The sequence below is a fragment of the Ambystoma mexicanum genome, chromosome 8 (assembly GCF_040938575.1).
Source record: "Ambystoma mexicanum isolate Mex_15411 chromosome 8, UKY_AmexF1_1, whole genome shotgun sequence".
Taxonomy (NCBI): domain Eukaryota; kingdom Metazoa; phylum Chordata; class Amphibia; order Caudata; family Ambystomatidae; genus Ambystoma; species Ambystoma mexicanum.
In genome coordinates, this window is record NC_090929.1 from 1,388,621,899 (window position 1) to 1,388,634,190 (window position 12,292).

The 12,292-nt window shown below is 42.3% G+C and overlaps 1 protein-coding gene across 2 annotated transcripts in view; it reads left to right on the forward strand.

Annotated features, from left to right (window-relative positions):
* DNMBP (dynamin binding protein) overlaps positions 1-12,292 on the forward strand; it is a 938,987-nt gene that overhangs the window by 225,078 nt on the left and 701,617 nt on the right. For both annotated transcript variants that reach the window (XM_069611517.1, XM_069611518.1), the window contains exon 2: positions 5,039-5,235. The gene's annotated coding sequence lies outside the window, so the exon portion shown is untranslated. The remainder of the gene's footprint in view (positions 1-5,038; positions 5,236-12,292) is intronic.

Sequence of the window (12,292 nt, forward strand, 5' to 3'; positions counted from 1 at the left end):
AAATCACAGTGGAGATGTTCACTTTTGCTTTGCTGGCTTTTGCTCCAACGGCCGCCATGGTTGAAAATCCATCCTAATTCAAAAGGGCCCATATTTCCTTTCACCTTTCTCGTCTATAGCATCTAGCCGTTTATGACCTGGGGAGTAAGTAGAAAGGCTTTGCCCTCTGTTTCATGGGAGCAAACTTTTAATAATAACTTAATAATAACCTTATTGACATGAATGTGCCAGGCCATTTTTGATTTGACCGCTCCATTCCCTTAACTTCTTCCAACAACATTCACCTTTTATACGCAGGCTATCCTTGACAATGCTACTCTCGACTATGACGTGGCCTTCACAGAATTAATATTCTGCAATTTGACCTAGGGTACAAAGCATTGAGATGCCCAGGCAAATAAGCCAACAAACGTTCATGATTGCCTGAGCACACTCTCAAGCCCCTCATGCATCCAACATTACATCGTCTATTAACTTACAATTCTTCAAATCTGACATGGAAAGACAACCCGATTTATCATAACCAAAGTTCCCAACAATTATTATTCTCTGAGTGAGGAAATGGTTGTCTTTCTTGTGCACATTAATTTCCATGCGTGCAACTGACTACCAACGAGATAAGCCACTTTGTGAGCATGCATAGTGCCACTGATATTTTCAGATCAGTGACCGGCAGAGCAGTGGCAGAGGAAGGACATCTAATAATATTACTGTCTGATCTCAAGATTAATTTTAATGAAAAAGAACATTGTTAAAAAGCGCATAAAGTATCCCTCTGGGCAAAGTACTTTTTTACGCCCAGAAAAATCATTTGACTCCAAGTAGGGAGTTAAATCTTATCAGTGTCCTGCGTGTAACCCTGACATTGGGGATGAAATGATGGGGCATGTACACAGCCCATGGTCTGGGCCACCCTTCCTCACCACAGCCTAGATGAAATTCAACAAGAGCCTTACAAGGGTTTCTTGTGGAACCCTGTTGAAGAGTATATTTTATTTTTAAACTAGTGGGAGTGCCTTCTTCCATAACTAAGGGTCCCTCTTCTGCAAATCACTATTATCTGTTAAATAAGATGCCTGGGGATGCTAGAGGCAATAAACGCAGAACACATGGTTTGATTGGAAATCCCTTAGCAGCCGAGCAAAGAAAGAAACAGAAGGTGCGGTTTCCTAAACTGTTACTAGAGTTTCCTATCCTTTAGGAAACAAACACATTTCACTGTACTGTACTGCCGAAACATCTGACTTCGTTTTTGAATGTTTCCTATTTGTTCTTCACCCCCAAGCAGTGTTTGTCTCTGTTCAACCTCCCTCTGCGTGTCCTTGCCTGACTCCTGTGCTAGCATCTAATACTAGTTGACAAGGCTCTGTAAAGCGCTTTTGTGACATATTTACACAAAATAGAGAGCATGGGTTGAGGTAACCCTTCCAGGTAGCCTGTTTACTTAGTCAGTATTGAATATTTGAGTTGACAGTTGGGTTACATAGTGTGGGTGACTCTTTTGCTAAGGCACCAAGCGTAAGAGACATTCTGATGCTTGAACGCTATTCATGTTGCATAAAACAAGTGGGTCTAGGTACAAGCCTAGTCTTTGAATATTCATCTTTAGATTTCATGCGCCAAAGAGAAAAATATGATGCAAAGCTGATTTATCAATTTTTATATTATTATTTTCATTTTTATTTTCAGACCCTGTGTTCAATGTCCAGATTTTGATGATCAAATATTGTCTTTAACTGATATGCATACAGATTATTTTTATGAAGCCAAATATTATAGTTCAGTTTCCTGTTCTCGTAAAAGTCTGTATCCAGTATCCCAATATTAATTAGCAAGTTTTGCCTTAATTCGGTTCTTGGTATCACATTCCAAAATTGTTTTCATAAGATTTCTTATTCAGATTTAATCACAGTTCCTTGTGCAAATCCATTTATCTTAGGTCATTTTATGTTAGTAATTTTCCATTTCTATGCGTCATTTTCAAAAAACCTCTGCACGTGTTTCACCGCCTAGTGTGGATCTTCAGGAGGTAAGAGACGTTGTCACAAGAATTTGATTCCTCTTAGTTCCTTTATTAAGGTACAAGTCTAGTAACCTTTTCTGCAGAGCACAGATCGGCTGAGTCGAGGTTGTCAGGTAATATCTAAATGTGGCTGGGGCAGAAGCTAGAGTCATAATATATAAGTGTGGTAGAGTCAAGTATAGGAGTCATGGGTTTAGGGCTGTCACAATGTGCGGTGAGGCCTGGGGCAAAACATTTGTTCAGGCCCCCTTAGATTTTTTGCACTGGGCCAGCAAATGGGGGACGTGAGAAATCTCCCCTTGAGTTTGTGCGGAAGAACCCAAATATGGTTTATTATTAAGACTATAAATCGACTAGAGCAAAGTTATGTTTCCCTACTGACGAAAGGTTTATGCCAGCCTACCTTTGTATCGTATGCAGGAATATCATATGCGCGTAGATGCCCTTTGGCTATAGTCTGCCCTCTACAATTACTGAACATTACATTACATGTAGGATGGCGTGACGGTGTGAGATGCATGACGCGAAGCATTAATGGAAAGCCCTGCCCCTGTGTGTGCATGGTGTTCAGTGGCGGCTGGTGAATTTCTTTAATTGAGAAGCTTATTGTTTGTCCCAATTATGCAGCATCTACCGAGCACAGTGAGGGAGCTCAAATCAAACATCGGGTGCTTGAGAGCAGTTCTCACCCTTGCTAAATGTTTTGAAACATTGGGTTAGAATGGTGCATTTTACAGCACTTTCTTTAAAAAATTGGGTAAAAAGCCAAACGGTTATTAATTGTTTTGTATGGTAGCACATGGTAAAACCCAGTAGATGCAAGTCACCGACTGTGCACAGGAGAATCTTTCAATGCATTTCATGACGCCTTTTACCCCAACCTATGCCAGTATTAATACATTTTAATGCTGGTTGTTCTGATACATGTGCATGCCGGCTTCTCCAAAATATTCCAGTATTACCATACAAGGACCCCCAGCCAGTAAACAATATAATGTCACAGAAAGTATATTCAGACTGGCTACATTCAATGTAGGCCAATCTAGCCACATGATAACTCTTATGATTGTTTTATCCTTAATGCACAGTTATTGTGCATCAGGGGTAAAACGGACATGCTAAGTGTTATTACGTGGCTAGACTGACCTACATTCAATGTGGTCCAGTTTAGCCACTTACTTACGTTTGCTTTACTCTTGATTGATAGTTCTGTGCATCAAGGGGAAAGGAAAAAAAGAATGCCATGCCCCAGCAGCTTCCACCCCTAAATGTAGTGCCCCACGGGGCTGCTAAATTTAGGGGTGAGGGCTGGCACACACACTCCCATACAACACTTTCGCCCATGCATTCATCCACCAATCTAATCTCCCAACTCCTTGCATGCATAAAAACAAGCACATCATTGACACAAATAGAAACATCAGCATACTCGTGAACATGCATACACATATACATTTAATTTAAATACAGATATATACACATTTTTTTTAAACACTTCCTGTAGCTCCATGCACCCTTCATGTGCGCCCACGCAGCCACAGGAGGACTGGGTGGCCTACCCTTCACTCTGGCTCATAGGCACGCTGCCTTATAGGAGAGGAGGCTTCTCCTGTCAGTCAGTCAGTGTGTTCATGTTGTGGGTCTCACCAACCTGGTACTTGATGACTTGGGCATATTTTTCAAGAATGACAAGAGACAGTCAAAGACTTTGCAATCCATGCCAATGCGGGTCTTCTTGATGCACTGAAAGCTTTCATGAACTACTGTATCGAAAGCTGCCAACCGGTCAAACAGGTTAATTAATTAGGCAGGTTTCATCATTCTGTGATGCAGAGTGGATCACTGATAACTCGTGGCTGTTTCGATGCTACACCCTGGCCTAGATCTGGATGGGTGTTGTGCTTGCTGATGTTTCTTGATCACAAGGTGCATTTGTTCCATATGCATGATAGTCTTTGGTAGTAAAGAGATGATTGTGATGTGTGTGAAGTTGATGAAACCCGTGAGCTCTACAGAAGGTTATCGGCTGACCAGAATTGAGGGTATGGGTGGATTTACCTTGTGTGAGAGGAGCATCAATTAGGCGGGGCCGGAATGAGCAATGCTGCGTAAGGGAGGCGATCCACAGAACTGTTTTTCGGTTTGAGGACGGAGATGATTTTTTGCAGATTATGGCTTTTGGTTAGAGGGGAAATCTAAGTAGCTGTTGTTTTGTTGTTGACTGGCGCAGCATTATGGTGCGTTTTTCATGTTTCATTTTCAATCTAATATGTATTTGTTTTAAATTTGCATTGAAAGACATCTGTTTTCACATATTTCAGTTCAGTAAATGTTTCCTGTCGGGGGGGTGGGAGGGACTGGGTTTGATGTGCATTTCACAATGTCTAACGTGTTGGGGTCATTGCTGGCTTTAGTTTGGGTTTTGTGGTGTATTGATTTTGGTTCTACGTTGTTTTGCCAAAGCAAATTACCAAGTTGTAATTTACTTCGCCTTTACTTTATATATCTATATTTTTTATTTAATAGGGGGGTCCTTCCATGCCCCCTTCCCTGCCATTAGCCACCCCCGCCAGACAATATCTCCACCCTTCCTATACCGCCTAACCCTCAAAAAACATACAAACTTATTTCCCCACAAAGCAATGTTGTTGAAGTAAATTAAAACAAAGCAGTTTACTTTAAAAAACTGTATATGATGATTTAGCAATGACGACATAGTCTTATAGCGTTTCCTACAGCAGACAAATCATGTGTAGGTCATCATAACTTAGCTGACACCATAGTTTTCTGCTTGCAAATGATGTTTTCTCGGATAAAGTGGAGGGTTATAGTGTTGATGGCAGGTGAAACGCGAGTGTTTGATACGAATGTATCTACTGTGAGTGATAATCCCATTTCAGCAAAAGCTAGAATGCTTGAGTCCCATACTTCGTACCATTTTTAAAAATTTTTTAATCGTTTACGTCTCCATTTGCCTCTTTCATTGTTCCGTTTTCTTTTCTGAATTCTTTCTAGGTTGTTTTGATAAATACATCTGGAATATTTCTGCAATGAAAGGAAAATGGAAGAAGAGGCCGGGAAGCCGTAAGGGTTTGGAGTCCCTCATCGTTCGTTGAAACATCCATATTCGTTTGCTTGCTGTGCTATTGGCGTCAAGAACTGTAATTTAAAACCAGCTGATCAGTGGTCTACAGCCATCCAGGATTTATTAAGTGAGTACCCATCTGCTTTCCACCTAGTCTGTCTTTTGAGAAAACCTTTCGGCAAGCTTTGCCAACAGATCTGCAAGCCGAAGGGGGATAAAGAAAGTAAAATTGATACACTGATCTTTGAAACTGATTTGTTTCCCTGATCAGGCGGACATGCCTTCGGTTTCTGAGCATGCTTCAACGGGTTTACTAAGATGGCGATTCCTTTGAAAGTGACAGGGGGAGCTAATTTATTGTGCAATTTTCTTGAGCCGGCAAATTCACACCATTGTTAAAGCAAATAAATGCCTCACTGCTCTGCAATGTTGTGAAAGTTACAAGGTGCTGTCGGGCATCAATCACTGTGTGAATCCTGGTCCTCTGGCTTGGAGATTCCCTACAGCAGTACAGGGGGAACTGGAGTGTTTCAGTCAACCCTAACACTGTGTGCCACGTCAAAATTAGACAATAGCTATGACTTTAGGAGTAAGGAGAAAGAAATACCTGCTGTGAACACCTATGCCCAATCTAAGGTCAGTCTTGCTATTACTAGAGGTATTTTGGAATAGATGGGCTCAGCAACATTGATTACTTTTCATGTAGTGGGTTTCCTTTCGGTGTTGGTGGGAATTGTTGAGGCTTCAAGTGAGAGGGATTTGAATAAGTAGTAGTAATCAATCAGCTTTGGCGAGCACCACACGGGCACTGGCATAATGTTATCTACAGTAGGATTAATGGCAATTTATTGTTTGCAAAAGTAGGTCCAAATAGTTCCCCTGTAAGTGTGTGACACAGATGTAATAATGCCTGTTTGGCACCATAATCCACAACAGCAAAACTGCCTGATATCGGTCATGTGCCAGGAGAATTGATGAGAAACACATTTTTAACAAGACCAAAAGTAATTTTTAATGAATACTTGATTATATTTCAAGGTGTAAGGTGGTGGTGAGTGGGGCGATTTGTAATTGTTTTGGTGAAAGAATTTGGCACTATTAATACTAAATAGAGCTGTGCACTTGCTCATATAGGGATGATCCACACGAGGTTGAAACCTATTTCCTCAATTCCATATCATGGCAGTATATAATTATAAATGTGTACTGAGTACTTCAGTCCTAAATTTCACAGGCATTTAATCATAAATATATACTGACTGTAGGATTTATTGTAAATTATGTTGTGCATCGCAGCAGCACAGATTCTATCGAAACATCCAACATCAACAGTAGAAAGACACGATAATGCATGGATGTTCACAGTGATTTGCAAACGTTTTAACAGGTTAAGTTCAGGTGATACGGTTTATTCTCTTTAACATGTGGTTGATTTAACTGTCAAGCAGTGTTTCTGCCATGTTTTTTTGCAGACCTTTGTCTGGACGAATGCACATAGGTGCTGTGTATACAGGTAGATTTAGCTAGATCTTTGATGGGGGTAACTGATGCATGTTTTGGCCAGATCTGATATGGTAACTGTTGTTGGTTGCGGGTCGTTGCTGGTGACCTCTCTGTTCCTTTTGAAGCACAGTGGTGGCAGTAGTTTCTGCCACTTTCCCTAATCCAGGCTGCCATGATTGAGCAGACATGCAAAGTGGTCACAAAGGGAAAGCATGTAGAGGATCTAGTGTCATCCTATGGTGGCCCATAAATGATACCCCTGGAAACAAGCCTGTCTTGCTGAATTCCCTAAAGCCAAACTATAGTTGTATTTAATGGGTAGTGAGGAAGGAATTTCACAGAAACTTCTTTTACACAACTGGCATGGTCTAAGTAGCTCTGAATACTGCCTTTATGCAATATGCATTACTCGCATACTATTTTGTAGGGGATCCTTTCAGGAAATTTAAAAAATATCGATTCAAAGAGTGGGGAATCTTTTTTGTGGACAAAGACTGGGCCATAAAATTGTCTCGGGCAGCAATGAAAAAGTGGCCCACAGTTGCAAATGGCTATTCATTCCTTTTGGGACACTTTTGGTACATTAACCAAGGGGAGTTTTTGGATTAAGTGTGATGAAAATTGTGCATTTTAAAGAATATTTATTCAGCAGCACTGGTCCAAACTACTAGCCGCAGAATGAATTAACTCCTCAAACTGGCCCATATTGGCCAAAAAAGTGTCCCACTTTGACCAGAAAAACTGGCCCTCATCTGCATTTTGTGTTGATGGTTCGGCCATGGGCCTATTGCCCTATAGGCCAGTCCGAGCCTGTTGCCAGCATTGCTCTTAGCAGGGACAGATAGACTGAACTGGCATAAACTTTGCGGATAACTGCTCTTTGTATTTACGTGTAAGTTGTCTGCTTAATTCACTTTGAGTCTAAAGATAATGGTCCAAAGGATGGTTTGGCATAAAAGCGGCTTAATAAAGCACAGTCCTCTGCAGATAGAGGACTTGCAGGAACTCGTGTCTCACTTCGGTCCGAGGTTATATTGTTGTGGCAGAGTGCAACAGTTTTGTGGTTGTGTCACCATCAGTGTATTTGTTGGCGTCTCATTGTAAGCAGCGGTCAGAAACTCTGTGTGGCATCCTGTACATTGCCTATCATTTCAGGTAAAGAAGACTACAAACAAATCCCGTAACCAGAGCCTGCCTTGGGGGGGGGCGACCCGGGCGACTGCCCGGGGCGCCACGCCCCCCAGGGCACCATATGCCCCCACCACGCCAGCTCGGGGGAGTCTTTCAAGGGCTCCCCCGAGCTGGCGTGGTGGCAGAAGGCGTGGCAGGCGCCTCGTCATCAAATGAACCCGCGGCGGCGGGCTCATTCAATGACAATGGGGTGCTAACGCGCCCTGTACACCACCATTATTATTATTATTATTTTTTTTTTGTAAACCTCGCTCTGCGAGTAGGTTTAAAAAAAATAAAAATAAAAAGTGGCCCCTCCTGGCCCCGCCCACCTCCTGTCCCGCCCCACCCCGCCCCCTGTTAACCAGGTGCGCCGGAGGGCGAGGGGTGCGCCAATTCGCCCAGGGCGCTGCTGCCCTTAAGGCTGGCCCTGTCCATAACATGATATCAGATTGATCTTTTTTGTTATACGGTTTAATTTATGTGTATGAAAAATAGAGTTGATGTTTACTGCTGTTTAATGTGTTTGAAGTGTGATGGAGGTACTGGATAACCAAAGATTTAAAAATGCACACCAGGAATCTCTAGTCTTGCATGGCACTCAGTAACACGTTGACCTTGGAAAAAAGACACTGAGCACCCTAAAACATTGAGCCACATAACCAAGGCCCAAATACTACTAAAAACTATTCAATGGGTCCCCGGAAATGCTTACATCGCCGAGTTGTAAGAATACTTCACTTTCAGCCTTAGAAGGTGGAAATATAATGCCCAGAAAAGCAGTACGTCCAGCCATAAAATGCTTTAAATCCCACCCCAAAAACTGGAAATCTTGGCTAAACAAATCCTGTAATTTTGACTAAGCATTGCGCCGTAGCCATAGTGACGGAGGAAGCCTTTGGCACTGAGGGATTGGATGATCTTTAGGGAGAACCTCAGTTGAAAATAATTAATGGTCAGTGGCGGGTGAGGGTTTTTCCATTGGAGGTATGCTATTTCTCCTGAATTAGTGTTCAAGATCAACCATAGCATGGAAACCCGAAACAGTGTAGCAATTTCAATAGGGATTCTCACCCTGAAACATTTATTAATTATTAGGTTGAAATGGTGTATTTTACTGCACTATTTTCTTTAGAACAACTTGGAAAAAAATCATAACTTTTACAGTCCATTCTGCGTGGTATACATTCCAATAGCTGGATGACAGTTCACCAGTTGTAACAGTAGCATTATATGACATTGTTATACTGGCTGTGCCCAATGCATATGCCCGCATTTCCACTGTAAAGACTTTCATGATGGTGCCCACAATATATATCAACATGTCACTGTGAAGTGCACGGTCATGATTCCTATGTCCGCAATCTGTTCCAGCATGGCCCTGTATAACACTTGATCATGCTGGCTCTGCTCGAATGAATACCGGTATTACCACTGTAAAATACTTTCAAGATGGTGCCCACAATCGATGCTGTCATGCCACTGAAATATAGAACATTCATCATGCTGCTGGTCCCCACCTCCTTCAAAATAACATATTACAAACATATGTTGCATTTACTCAATCACTCACAAACACATATGAGCACTCATTGAAATTCTTGCACATGAATGCACACACAAATGATACAACATTGAAAACATGCACGAAGCTCGCATACAAACACGTTAATTCTACAGTGATCTACAGTGATCTTGTCTTCAATCACCTCTCAGTCTGGGGCTTCCGGAAGGCTCAAGTACATAGAAACTAAATCAGGTTGTGATGCTATGGCATCCAGCAACCCATATGGGACCACAGAGCTTAGTTGCCAAGCAGCCAGGGGTCAAGTCCTAAAATTAAAGTGGGGGACTCATCAATAAACGCAGTGGGTTGTGATGTTGCCAGAAATTAGCATATCAAGGTGAAATATGCGCATTTAATTAAATTGGCTTTGCATAACCACCCAAATTGAACAGTGCGAATGCCATTTGCCGTTCATAAAATCAACACACACACAAAACCAATACAGGATATTTTCTTCTAATGGTGTTTTTAGAGACGTTTACATTTGTGCATGTTTTAAACTACAAGAAGCAATACAAATGTTTTTCCTGGGACTTGCAGTTCCCAATGCACCTTTAGTTGTTTTTGATCAGGTTATATAGTGCAGCGGTGAAGTGTCAACCCTACAAACCTCGCGACTGTGGTTTGATCCCAGAGGTCTGCTGTAATTCATACATTCAAAGGGGACATCCAAAGTATCTCTTTTAGCTGGGGGGGACTGAGTCCACCCTCTGAATAAAGTAGGGGGACTCCGTCCCCCCGCATGTACCCTCGACTTGAGCCCTGCAAGCAGCCAATGTCCAAGAGGGAGCTGTACCTTTCTGGCACTGTGTTGCTGAAACTTCCTCCACTTGCATGGCCAAAAAGCTTGGGGGCGAGCCACTGACATGCCATTAATAGAAACATGTGTCCTAGTGGGTGGCAGGGTGGATTCAACGGGTGATGGAGAAGGGGGAGGTGGCATCCTTCCTGCCTGCACCTCTGAGTGACCGCAAATAGTTCCTGATCACAAATGCTGGTCCACCCACCCCAGATATTTTGTAATTCTGGCTTTAAGCATAACACAGGCAACAAAAAGGCCAGTGTGAAACACTATTTTTATCGGTCTGGTTCCTTAATGGGCTCTCTGTCCCCCTCTACCTTATTCTTTCTGCCCATCTCCCATTAGTAATACTCTAGCTTCCTTGTTTCCTGACCTCACCATAAATCCTTCCCTCGTCACCTTTCTTTCTCTTTCCTCTTCTTCCTGTCCGAGCTCCCTTACCTGCCTTTTGTCTCTCATCCATTATCTCACCTGTCTCGTTTACCCTGTGGCCCATATGTCTGTCTTCTTCATGGATTACCTTTCATACGAAGCCTCTCTGTTGGACCCACAATTCATGGACTTTTACAGCGTTCTGTCAGTCTTCCATTTACCACCCTTCAAATTTAGCTATTGATTTATGTATTTTCCAACAATTTTAATCTTGCTGATTTCTGGAGATTTACCCTGAGCAAAACCAATCCTGGGCTCTGCCACTGATCCCAGTTCCCCACGACCTAAGCAAGAGCAAGCAATAGCCTGCGTGATCAAGAGAAGCTGAAAGGCACAACCGTGCTAGGGCCATCCCACAATTGCCATACAGTGATAGTTATGAACAGACGGCAGTATTGATTTAAGAAAATGAGGAGCTTCAATATGATTGTACAGCTCCGTACAAACAATTTGCTCAGAAAACATGCACAAGCGTTAGGATGCAAATTGACAGGTTCCAGAGGATCAAGTTTAGGATTGATTTTTCAATAGGGTAATTCTTTTAAGTGCAAGGGGAACATTGCCTGAAATCAAAGAGGAGTTGAAAAAACTGTCTGATAGGCGAAGGAAAAAAAGGAATTTGGTCCATAATCAAGTATCCAGGGGAGAGTTGTACTTGATTTACAGTACCAGAGGTAAAATGGCTTTCTCTGCTACAGGAGCAAAACTCTGACTGGGAGGGGCAAGAAGAAACTAAGCAGCCCTGCATGACGGGTCAGAGCAGTCCCTTGCCATCTGGTTACGCATGTTGGAACTTGCAGTGCGGTTACAGAGATCAGGCGATGGAGAAATAGAAGTGCACAATGCCAGGGAAGCTGACAGGACCTTTGTGATAGGAGGTAAACACTCTATGAATATTATTCACATTCGATATTCGACAGGAATAGGAAGCTTTCTTGCCAGAAAAAATACTGCTAACCTGTACTCCTGGAAATGTGCTTTAAAGATAGTTTTGGAAATGTCATTGTAGGTTTTCCACCACGTCCTTTTCAAATTCCTGCTATATTTTCTAACTCCTTAACTTTTTATTATGAACGTTGGTAGCAAGCATTTACACTGTATTGGATTTAGCTGTGTAAGGGGTTGAGTTCTAATGATAGGAGGAGATTTAGATGGTGTCAGAAAAGGAGGAATCTTAACTCTTCCAGTCATAATAGGACAAAACAGTGGTAGCAACACTATGCTGAACGTTGGAGTAGGAAGTAAAATACAAAGCAAATTAGCCCTGAAGGCTGCCCAGACAACATCAGGGAAAGAGAACATTAAATATGGTGGGACCTGGCGCTTCGCATGGATCCAGACACCTCCTGGTGTGAATCAAACCTTCCATTTTGGTTCGGAAATTGAAGAAGGCCGAGCTAAAGTGGTCCTTACATCCATCTTTGAAGCCACCTTAGAGTGCTGTCAATACAAAGGAACTGGGGATCTGTGCAGTGAAATTAGCAAGAAATTCTGCAAACGTGAGGCCGGAGTGGACTAAGGTTGTCGGTACAAGAGAAAATTAATATAATGAGGAGTTCGTGTTCACCAACAGGTATTTAGTCTTAAAAGCTTTGTCAGGAAAAGTGTGTGGAACGTGAAACTATCTCTGGAAATGACAGCGACACTACCTCCAACAGAAGTGGGCCAATTAACACAGATAATTCTGTAGCCCAAGGGAACTAACTGCCT